The sequence below is a fragment of the Anser anser genome (genome assembly GCF_964211835.1).
Source record: "Anser anser genome assembly, chromosome: 16".
NCBI classification, from domain to species: Eukaryota; Metazoa; Chordata; class Aves; order Anseriformes; family Anatidae; genus Anser; species Anser anser.
The window spans coordinates 2,203,693-2,215,798 of record NC_139737.1 but is presented as its reverse complement, the minus strand read 5'-3'; the positions used below and the strand labels follow the sequence as shown (position 1 = coordinate 2,215,798).

Sequence of the window (12,106 nt, the reverse complement as noted above, 5' to 3'; positions counted from 1 at the left end):
ATTAACAAATTTAGGTTGAAAAAAAAAATGGGAGGAGGAGGAGAGTGAATTTAAAAAATGTCAAAACACTCAGATGCAGCATTTTTAATGAAATGTTTCACTTCAGAAATGCCAAAACATTTTGTTTTGACATTTTCAAAATGAAACTTAATGATATTTTTCTTAGGAACAGCATGGATCGCTTTGTAATAACCTGAGCTAAAGGAAAAAGGAAAGAGGAGAAAAATGCAGAGGCTCGACAGCCACCAAGACAAAACAAACTTTTCGTCATCCTTCCAGCAACGTGTTGACATGGAAAGAGCATTTCCTTCCCTCCTCCTGCCATTTTGCCAACAAATTGAGGCATTTTCCGTTTCCCTTCGTGTTACATTAATGAGTTTCCCTGCTTTCCTGCGCTGAGAACAGCCTCGTGCCTTCACCTGCCTTCCAGGATGCTCCCGTCTGGAGCTGCTCCTCCCACCCCGGCCCTGCTGCAGGAGTGGAGCTGCCGATGAAGCCGAGGAAAATCCCCTTGCCCATGGGTGTTCTCACCCTCCTCCTGCCCCAGAGAGATTTTATTTCAAGCAGCAGTTGCTTGCCGTCCTTGGGAGAGGAGCTGCTGCTCTATTGCTTGCAGAGAAATTAAGCTTCTGCAGTATTAAGTGTACCAGAAGCATCCCTTGCCCTCGGTCTCCTGCCCTGCTTTGGAGGCAGAGGAGGAGCTGGTGCATGGAAAAAATGGGTGCAAGGGTCAGGATCGCACCCAAATCTCTGGCAGGGCAGAGGGGCGAGCGCTGGTCCACGGCTGGCCGGCAGCATCCTGATTCCCCAGCCCTCCTTCCTCTGCACACACGGAGATAAAACGAACTATGAAAGTTTATCAGCCATGAACCAAACGGCTGTTTACATGTGTTTATTATGCAGTTACTTGTGATCTGCAGCCCTTCTTGTAATGCACAGTTCATAATAGTTCATATCCTGCGCTGAGCCCGTGCAGCCTGATATCGAACACAGTGGGGTTTGGGGGTGGACGCAGTGCTGGAAGCAGCCACCCGTTCCCTGCTGTCGGTGGCTTTTATTTGCCTTTGGGCTGGGCAGGAATTTAATATTTCACGGGGGTAACGTGGAGTAAGGCAGCGTCCCCGAACCCTCTCCAGAAGGGCTGCTCGAGCCCGCTCTGTGCCTAGACTGGGAAATGAAGGGGCAGACCCCAAAGCTTTGCTTTGCAGCGTGAGTTCTGCAAGGAAACCCGAGGGCAAACAGAAGCAAGGTGATGGAAAGGAAGGGAACAAGCAGCTGAAAAGCCCTTTGGTGCTTAGGAAAGATGCAATTGTGAGCAAAAAAGTAAAACCAAAATGTGCCAGAAAGAGGCAAACCTGTGTAGGGAAAGACATGTAGACTTTGTCACTTTCTTTGTTGGAAAACACACATCCAGATACACGGGCACCCAAAGAGGCAGTGGGGACAGACAGTGGCATCTGTCCACGGGAAGCCAAAACCAGGAAGTCCAGCAAATTTGCAAGGAGTTGGGGCCCCCAGGGGCACAGCAGTGGCGTGCAAGGCAGAGGACACCCCTTGTTTTAGTCTCAGACACCCACATTTCGCTGGGGATTTGTCGCTTTGCTCTGTGCAGAAACGATCAAAACACCTAATTGCTTGCACACCCCCTGCACGCGCAGCTCCGTATTTACATAGGGAAATTAAAGCCATGGGTGTGCAAAGCCAAGCACATCCCATGGACTTACACCAGGCTCCTTGCAGCCTTGCAAGTGTCCCCACAGGCCGGCGGCAGGGACAGGGACGAGGCAGGGTGCTCGCAGCACCCCTCTGTTTGCTAACGAGAGATCCACGTCCCATTTAAAGGCCAGTTCTGCCTCTTAACCAACTCAGTCTTTTCTAATCGTAATTACGCAGCGTACGGGGTTTGGTTCTTGCAGCTGAGTCACTCTGAGCGAGAGGAGATCCAAACACCCACCCTCGGCACGGAGAGACGGCTCGTGGAGGCTCAAAACTAAAGGGAGAAGGCTGCACACCCCCAAACGTGAACTGTCCCTTTAATTTCTGTCAAGGCTAAAGCCCACAGACTACAAAAACAACATTTTAATTTAAATTCCGATTCCACATTCATTCATGGGAGCTGGCTCTGAGCGGGGATTTCATTAAAGGCTTTAATAGATTTTATAGGACTTGTCAGATCCGGAAAGGTTATGGAGCAAATGCATTTTCTCTGCTTCCAGAATTTCAACAACGGCTCGGTAAACAAATTTACCATGAAAATGCAAAGAGTCCAGCCTTGTTCAGACAAGGAGAAATGAACTTCATCTAGTGACTTAAAGGCATCAGGATGCACTGCCCATTGCCTTCGCGGCTCGCTTCTCTCCGCTCCGTTCCCTCAGTTTAGGAGGTGTTTCTTTTCTGATGGTAAAACCGAAAAGCAGAAACATCTTTTTCCACCAATAAAGTTTGAATTTGGAGTTGTTTATGTCGGAAGCTTTAGCAGCAATATATGGACAGGTGTCTCGGGAGGGAAGATGGTTGACTCGGGGCAGTGGCTTCAGCAGCTAGAAATGACTTTGTTTTTATTTGAGGCATTTTGGGGTATTTGAGACAGACGCACATCAGCTGGTGAAGGCAGTGGAGATGTGGGAGAGGCAGTGAGCAGGCAGGAGAGAGAGCAACAACCTCGGCTTTGCTCCCAGCTGGTCTAAGGTGGCATCACCATCGCTTCAGGGGCTTCTTGACCACTGCTTTCAGTTCAGCAAGGAGACCAGCAGAGATTCGGGTTGAGCAGCCCCATACGCAGAGCTGCAAAACATTATTTTGCCCCACACTTTTCCCTTTTTTGCCCTTGGTGAACCAAGCTGGAAGGCAGGTCCTGGTGTCAGGCCCTGGAAGGAGCCCACCACGGCTTGGTGGTGGAGATGGCTCTGCACCATGGGGACACCACAAGGCTCGGCCGCAGGCCAGTGCCGGGACACGGGCAGGAGCACTCAGGCACTGTGGTTAGAGCCAGAGTGCAGGAATCAAAGGCTGGTGCCTTGGCAACCGAGCGGTGGTGATGCTGAATCAAGTGAAGAAAAGGCCTCTTGTTTTTGGATGAGCTCTGTAAACAGAGATGAATGTCAGAGGAGATTTTGCTCGAGTATCGCTTACGGGCTGTATGGTGGCATCGCAGGGAGAAATCAGCTCGGAGAAAATTATAACCGATGCAAACCTCCAACCAAACCCCTTTTTTTTTTTTTCCTCTGTTGGAGGCTAAGACAAGTTGATGACTTTATTATTATTATTACTACGATGATTATTTTCCCTCCTTATGACTTTGCAGTTTGAGATTGACGGGTCCCAGCACAGCTGCTCTGGATCCCTTCCCGGCGCCACAAAGGGAGCCGCGGTGCGAGAGCAGGGGGCGAGAGCGGGGAGCAGCAGCCCTGCAACAGCGGCCCTGGAGCTGCAGGGCCCCGTGCCCAGAGGTGCCCAGCATCTGGGGGCCCTTTTACTGGGAACAGGCGCTGCAGGTGGCTCAGGACGCGCTGAGAGCTCTACTCTAATTATGGGAAGCTGGAGAGAGAAGCGGGTTTAAATCAAGAGGCTACTGAGTTAAAGCATAAGAATTCCCCACGCGATTTATGGCACATGAAGTAGCCTGAATATTCTGTCCTCGCGAGTTACTCTGGGAGTTAGTGGCTCTTATTTTGAGCAATCTTTTTCTATGATTTTCCTTAATCTTGATTTTTCTTCATAGCCAGGAGGTATTACATCAAAATTTCCTCCTCCACTGAGTAATATATACTTAAAATGACGTGTTCCTTGGGACATCAGCTCGCTAAACAACTGACAAATCAACTAAGAGGGAAGCTCTAAACCAAATCACCAAACAGAGCCTCAGAAAACACTTTAGAAAGCCTCAGTGTGGCTTGATCTGGGAGATACATGTGGCCCCAGGGTCCTGCTAACACACCTGGGACACCCTGATGGTTATTTGCAAGGTGGCAAAGGGCCAGGACAGTGCTTCTGAAGGCTCACCCATCCCTGCTCGAAGTGTTAATAGACTGTGTAATTGGCTAAAGGCACCTAAAACCTCATTACATTGACCCGGAGGGGTACAATTAGCACTTGCAGACCAGAAAGTCAAAGACCAGGCTGGCAAACACAGCAAACTCTGGAGGTCCCTGGTCCAAGCCCTGGTCTGAGCAGGGCTGAGCTCAAAGCTAACGCAGGGTGGCCGAGCCCTGCCCAGCCGAGTTCTGGGATCCTTCAGGGATGGAGGTGCCACGAGCTCCCAGCCAGCCCGATCACTGTTTCGACTCCTCTGTTTCACGGGAGGCAGCAGCCACGTTTTTCTCCTGGCCGTGATGCAGCAGCCTGGGACCAAACTTTGGGACTGCTCCGATGGGAAGTTCGGTGGCGGCATCCCCTCTCCGCTCCCCGCGGAGGCTTAGAGCCTCCTCGCTCGGAGCTGGAGCACACACGGAAAATCCTGTGCAGGTTTCGGCACAGGCCGCGGGCTGGCCTGAAGCCAAGGCAGGGCTTTGCACCGACCAGAAGCATCGGAGCCAACGGGCTCCACCAGACAGCGGCCATTAGCAGAAAAATACTAGCCAGAGCAGGAGTCACAAAGAAATAGGAAAATCTTTTTCCTGCTGCCACCTACAGCTCGGGTCGTGCCGGGAGGCTGGGCCGAGAAGAAAAGGGAGAGAAGCAGGCAAGAGAAAGGCAGAGCTGCAGAGAACTGCTCCGGCTCTTCCGAGCAAAGGCTCCTCCGGCAGCAGCCGGGAACCTGCTGCCATCTACTGATGCGAGGGGATGCAGAAAGGGTGGGAATAACTTCACCGCGTATGGTCTCCGAAACAGTTTCCAAATACCTGACTGCGCCTGCAATGATGTTTTACTCCCATTTCTGTATTGCATCAGCTTTCAAAGGGTCTTCCCCCTGCCCTTGCAGCAGTTTTTCTCTCTCCCTTACTGGTGATGCCCACGCTTATCGGCAGAACTCAGCTCCTTGCTGCCTGACCCCTGAGCTGTGCCAGGCTCCATCCTGCAGGTGCAAAGCTCACGCTGACATTCAGCTTGGCCTGGACCCAACACCCCAGCGTGATCTCCCATGTCCCCAGCAGAAGATTTCCCCACAAGCCTGGGAGAAGGGAGCTCTGCTGTGTCCCACACAAATCCTCTGGTGGACAATGGGAGAATCCCCGAGCCTGCACCTCCTCGGGCACCACACACAGCTTTCACTGCAGGGGAGGATAGAAGATGGTTTGCTTCATGGTGTGCTCTCAGGAAACTCTGTTTTGCCCGTCCTTGGCTTCCTCTGCATGGTTAAGATGCACATTCACCCTCCCCTAAGGGCTCGTAGCTTTTACTCCTGGGTAAGAACTGCGACAAGCCCAGCTGCAGGCAACAGGATTAGTGCCACAGGGCTGGAGGCACGGTGCTCAGAGAGGGTCCGAGGGACATCTGGGGGGAACGGTAACGACCAACCCCAAAGTTAATTTTGAGCTGGTTTATTTTTGGAGCACAAGAGGAAGGAGAGTAGCACAGACCCGCCTGGGGAAGATCTGTGGGGAACTTGTTCAAACAAATGCGAGCGATAACGCCTTCAGATTAATAAAGCGGAGAGAACACACACTGGTGTGTGCAGGGGGAAATGAGGTCAGGCTCCATAAACGAATCCCTCAGCAAGCAAAGACAGCTCCAAAGCACCTCGGACTTGCTCGGGAAGGTTTCCAAGGACAGAAAGGACCATCTCAGTCCGCCCCCTCCCTCAATGCAGGCTTTGTGGCACCCACACATCGAGGACAGGCAATATTCCTTCCTGCCCCGTCTTCCTCCAGCCCCGGGGCCGTAACAGAGCCAGGTTTGTTGGAAGGCACAAAGGGAGCACACAACATCTCCCCCAGATGCACGGCCTTCCTCGGCCGCCCCCGCTCGCAGCCCCCCTCCTCATCTCCTCGCTTTGATTCCGCAACGTAAAGCGCCAGGTTCCCAGCCCCAGCCCAAAACTCAGCACAACAGCACCCAGCGTCACCCACCCCTGCTCTGCCCCAGCTCCTCCGAGCCCAGAACCAGACCCCTGAGCATCCTCCAGGCTGCCAGCCCAGCACCACGCTGCTGTCCCCGCCATGGGGACAGGACCTTCCCCTCTGCACCAGCACAAGAGGAGAGCAGAGGGGTGCGCACTGCCTTATCCACCAGCGCCAGAAAGATCCTGCTGAGCAAACCCATTTCCCTCCAAGAAAAAGCCAAGTGAGGAACAGGACAGCGCGGCTTTTCCAAGGGCTATAAAAACACTTTGTTTCGGGGTGAAACCAGCTATCTTTCACCCACGCGCAGGTAGGCAGAGCTCAGCGTGCTGCAAGGCTTTCCCAGCATCGCAAAGTGCTGCAAACTAAATTATCATGTTTGACATTCCCCCCCCCCCCCCCCCCCCCCCCAAAAAAAAAAAAGGGCAAAATAATTCCTTTGCTCTGGATACAGATCAGTTGGCAAACAAGCTTTCAGACACAATTATTTTGCCCTGGGAGGATTCTGCAGCTGCTCCTCTTTTTCCCGAGATCAATACCTAGAGGATAATCCTGCAGCTTATCCTACAGTTTGGTGGTGTTAGCTCAAGCTCTCTTGTTTGCTTTATTTCCTTCATGAATTACAAGGAATTTTCTGGTTAGATGGGGGGAAAAAAAATGTTATTTTATTCTGTGCTGTCAGAAATTAGATTTGATACCACAAATTGTCTGTAGTTGGTTGGAAATTAATTTTGTTGACTTTTTAGTCAATTGGAACATTTTCTGAGAACACAGCGATTTCAGGTGGTGACTCATCCCTTTCCAAAGGAGCAAACAATAGCAACCACCTAAACAAAAAAAATCAGAGCAGCTTTCTTTCTTCCCAAGCTAGCAGCTGTATTCTTTTAAGGAAAATCAAGCCTGTAGGAGTTTATTCTCCAGCAAGTCCCGTAGGCGTGCAAGGTAGCAGAGATCAGAAACACGTTCTTTGAGACGAAATGTTATTTTTATTTGTTTTTAACCTGTCACACAGCTCTGAAACCAACCACATGCATCCAGAATAGCAGCTCATGACTATTTATTGCTGAAAAAAGCTTCCCAGGTGGCAAACTTGAAGAAATGGGAGAATAGCTCTGTCACACCCAGAGCAGACAGGCTGCAGCTAATACAAAGTTTTATCTCAGAATAATTACCACAGAGTACTTGGCTGCTGCCCAATAGATCAGATTCATAAATCTCCGTGACAGACCCTCAAAAAAAAAAAAAGAAGAGTCCGTGTTGGATAAAGAAATCTTCAAGGCCTGAGGGACTGCACGGGGGTTGCTGGAATTTGACATCTCTGACGATGCCCCTGTGACAGTGCTATGCACACAGGGAGCTCCAGCTCACCCCTCTCCATCAGCCTGCCAAGGGACACATTCTGCACACTCACTGAAAATGAAAGTCTTTCAGGCCCTGATTTAGGTGGTGCACGTGTGATTTTAAGAATTTGTTTACAGGGCTGGGGGCGGCTTCAAGGAAGAACTCTCCTGCTTTCCTGAATGTGACATTTATGAGGCAAAACTATCTTTAATGTTCTCAGAGACACACACCTTAAATACAACTGTTTGAGCAGATGTTTAGAGTAAAACAACTTGGGAGAAGAGTATTTATACACAAAGCCAGAAGGCAAACCACGCTGAGCTACCAGTCGTCCCTGCTCTGAACCTCCACCCCCCCTAGCCAGGGTCCCCCCGTCTTGCAGCAGCATGAGATGTCAGAGTTTCAAAGGGAAGAGCAGACCCAGTGATTAAGCACAGGATCCGAATGCACAATGGTGACCTGAACCTCGAAATAAAACTTCCTTGCACCAACACTGCATGCCACGCATGCCTGTCCCAGCTCCTCCTGGTGGCTGGGCATCCACCTGTCCTTCACAGGACCACAGCACTGACGCTCGGGGCGAGCAGCGATGGAGAGCCCACCACATCTGTGCAGCCTGGAGCCAGAAGCACACCGGCGCAAGGAAACGCAGCAAATCACTGACCAAAGGGCTGAGCCGTGCACGGCCACGTAGCTCCTGCCGCTTGACAATTCAATTATATCGGTGTCCAAAGCGCTGTCGCTCTGGAAGCGAGCATATGGGCGAGGGAAGGAAGTGCCAATTAGCGGATCTCAGCAGCCCTACTAGCTCATTCCCCTTTAGTCGTCTTTTCAAGGCTCAAAAAGGCAATCTGAGCATTAATGCTAATTGGTGCTCGCAGGCGGCGCTGCAGCAGGAGCTCCTCGGTGGCAGCCCCGGGGCCACGCGGTGGCAGAGCCCACCACCAAAACCTCACTCGTTGAAAGCAGCCCCTGCCATGCTGCAGGAGGGGGGGGGGTAAAACCTGGCTTCCAGCCGCCCCCCCAGCAGCCACCTGCTGCTCATGTGAGCATCCTTCCCCACCTTCTCCTTTCCCCCAGTGAAAGACCCAAGCGTGGGACTCCCCATCCTCTCTCTCTTTCCACCCTTACATCCAGATTTACGCACAGGACCACGTCCCCCATCTTCTCCCACTTGTGGTTCAGCATTCCCAGGGCAGGATCACGCTGGGACGCAGCGGCACCCGCTGCCACCCTTGTCCCATTTCACAGCAGGACCTCTCGCTGATTTTTGCCTCTGCCGTTGGAGCAGGAGCAGCGGGAGACGGAGGCGGGGAGCTGCCAGACCTGCCCACGGGCAGCGTGAGCCCCAGGCCAGCACACAGGTACCCCCCCGTACCAACAGCTGCCTCCCAAAAACAGTGAGCACCCCAAGACATCAAGCACCGATCCCTCTCACATCCCCATAGACCTGCACATACTAAAAAACCATCAAGGAAGAGCACTGCAGGCATTAAGAACATATTTCTCCCCAAAAGTTGCACTAAAATTGCAGCTTTTCAGCATCGGGCATATTCCCCATCATCCTAGAGCGGCCGTGTAAGGACTTTTAGCAATGATTTCTATTCGCTCACTTTTTCTTTTTTATTTTTTTTGGAACTTTCTGTAGGATTTCTCCGCAGCAGTAAGGCCGGGACGTGGCGGTGGCACCCCACAAGGTGGCAGGGCGCTCCCGCTCATCGGCTGCACCAAGCGATGCTGGGGCTCTGCAACCGGGGGGAGAGGGGAGAGGGGCAGGAGGGCTGGGTTTGTGTCTTTGCTGAGGTTTCCCGGTCTAAAACCTAAGGGAGATTTAAACTGGGAAAGAAAATGCAAGCACTTAAGTGAGCAAGAATGGTTGTGATAAAGCAGAAACACACTTCCAGAACTGAAGGGGGGATTTTGCCGGGTTTTCACATCGATGTTTTTTTAACATCGGGTTTTCAGATTCTTTCCTGAGCTGTTCAGAAACAGGCAATTTCTTCCTCTCTGGAGTGGGGCTGCCCCCCTACAGCCCAGTTAAAGAAATGGACGCAAACCGGCTGTGAACTCACTTCAGCAGGAGACTAACACTGCTTCTGAGCTTCAGAACAATTAAATTCCAAGAAGAGTCTGAAAAGAGGACCCACAAGCAAGATGAAAAATAAGGAAAGAAAGAAAACCACTACTTTGACATAGTTCTTGATCAGTTTAGTAAGAGCTGCTATAGCAAAGTAATTGCACCTAGAAACCCTTTGCAGTCCTACGCTGCCAGCGAGGTTAACCATCACCCGGCGCTGAGCAGAGGCAAGTTTGGTTTGGGTGAAGCAGCAAATTCCTGCAGACATCATTTTTCACTGATATCCTCAGACTTCAGAGCAGGCCTCCATGCAATCCACTCACTTTCAGCATGTGCTTTTTTTTTTTTTTAAATCATTAAGACTCATTTCAGAAGTGACTGTGGTTTTAAATAAGCATCAGGGTACAAGCCTGGAGAGAAGTCTTCAGAAGAAAAAAAAAAGATGCTTTGCAGCCCATCAAGTAAAGGGACAAAGGAAACATTTCACGCTTCGAGTGGAAACCAGAGAGATGCAATCTTCAGAACGGATGCTCTCTGAAGCGATGGGAAGCTGCAGCAGGAATTTTCCACTGGAGGAAATCGCACTCAAAGGAATGGGCTAATTTGCTGAAGCAAAATTAAACCTTCCCTCATTCAAACACCCAAACCAACAGCCTGACAAAATAGTTACCGTAGCAACCAGAGGGAAGAAAATAAACTCAGATTATTTTTTTTTTCCTGTTGAATAGAGAAAATCAACTTCTAATTGCAGCGAGCATCGCTGCAGTGTCGGCAGCGAGGTGGCCACAGCGGCGGAGCCAACGTGGGCTGCAGGGATTTGCACCACGATGCTGCGGGCAGAGCTCGCGGGACAGCAGAGCTTTCTGTGGTGCTTGGCTCAATTTGCCAACCCTTCCTCTTCATCAGCCACAGAAATGCTGAGAAACCCTGGTCGACTTGTGAAGAGATTGGTTTAGCTGCTTTCTAAGAGAAGGAGACGGCCCTGGGGGAAAACACAGTGCAAGTGCCCCGGGAAAGATAGGGAAAAGAGGTTCAAAAATCAAGTTGTGATTTATGATAGAGGGATGTGGTTCACAGGGCCAAAGAGCTCCAAGTGTGCTTGCTCCCAGCCAGGATAACACCCCAGCAGTGTATTTCCAAAGTTTCCCAAAAATGGTATTTAACAGATACATTTATCATCTTTCTAGCAGTGCAATGCCAAGGCTGCAGCCAGACATACAGCAGCCAAAAACCAAGTGTACCTCAAAAGCCCACAAACCTCAGCTGCTCAGGCATCACCTCAAGGGCTTTGGCTCCTGTACCTCGGTGCCACACGTGCATCCTCCATCCCGAGCATCACCCCCCACCTCGGGGCTCTGAAGGCCAACGAGACAGGCAGCAATAAAGGCGTGTTTGCTGCTGGTCTCAGAAAACATGCAGGAACATCTCTGCAAACATCCCAGCCCTCCAAAGAGTCCTCAGACAAACCTGGCAGCGCACTGCCTTTTAATAAAAGCAGCCTTAGCCCGGTCCAAGAGGTAATTACTTGCTGCACAGATGCTCCGTTGTACCATTTGTAGGTATTTTTATCTTGCTGATAGGAAACACAGCTTGAGCTGAGGATGCAGAAGTTGCCCACGAGCCCCTTTCCACAGGGCAGGGCTCATCCACGCACCTCTCCCCACACCACGAGCAGCCTCTCCTGCTTGGGTCCAAGCCCCTCTTGTGCTTTTCCTTAACAAAGTAGCTTTTAATTGTGCTCTGGTGCTTCCAGTTCTGAGAAATGGCATGGAAAGGACATTGCAGTCCCCTCAGGTTTATGTAAACAGAGCCTGTTTATTATCCTGCACAGCGACTGTCTGAGCTAAAATGCTAGCATTTAGTTTAAAAAAAAAAAAGAGAAATTGAATCTTTCTTTTACTGTGCTTGCATGAGGCTGCAAACACAGTTTGGGCAGCTGTTAAGGAGGTCAGTGATGCCCTTATTAAGGGAAGAGTTTTTTAATGGCTGCAAATACACTTCGGTGACTTGTTTTCCTCTTCCCAGTCTCCCTGCTTGCTCAAGCCATCGCCCTTCACAGCACCCAAAGAGCAGGCACCCAGCCCCTGCCTGCACCCAGCCACATGGTGCTGGTCCCCATCCCAGGGGAAAGAGACCCCCAGGCAAGGGGTGAGAGCCAACACAGATCCAGTGCTTCCCTTCTCCCTTGTTTGTGTCCCTTCGCCAATCCATCAAGTAAACACTTGTTGTTGTTTTGCAAAACTATCATTTCCAGCCTGTGATTCCGGCTAATTTACAACCCGGCACTGCCGAGCAACAATGAATTATGGAGAAAGATTATGGGAAGGTCTGACATCGTTCATGTTTGGAGGAATAAATGGGAGCAGACTGTTAAATATGATTATTCTCATTCATGTCTGCCTTTCCTTAGGGTGCCTATCACTAGAGCACAAGTGCCACGTGCATTAATTAATTGAAACAACACATTTACATGATTAGGGATTAACTCCTGTACTTCTCCTTTGGCTAATTAGTGTATCTATAGATCTATTTAGAAAGAAAATACCTTGGGGAAGGCAGGAGCCTTCGGAGCTTATTTCATATAAACTAGCTGTCAAATTCAGGGATTAGAAAAATGCTCACTTCTCCCTTCCCTCCCATGGCACCTAATGTTTGCTTGTTTTATCTCTCTTGACTCCTATGCAGCATC

At 50.5% G+C, this 12,106-nt stretch overlaps 1 protein-coding gene across 5 annotated transcripts in view; it reads right to left on the bottom strand.

Annotated features, from left to right (window-relative positions):
• Positions 1 to 1,300: 1,300 nt before the first annotated feature.
• LOC310882515 (uncharacterized protein) overlaps positions 1,301 to 12,106 on the bottom strand; it is a 46,824-nt gene continuing 36,018 nt past the window's right edge. For all 5 annotated transcript variants that reach the window (XM_083801378.1, XM_083801377.1, XM_083801381.1 and 2 more), the window contains one exon: positions 1,301 to 3,082. The gene's annotated coding sequence lies outside the window, so the exon portion shown is untranslated. The remainder of the gene's footprint in view (positions 3,083 to 12,106) is intronic.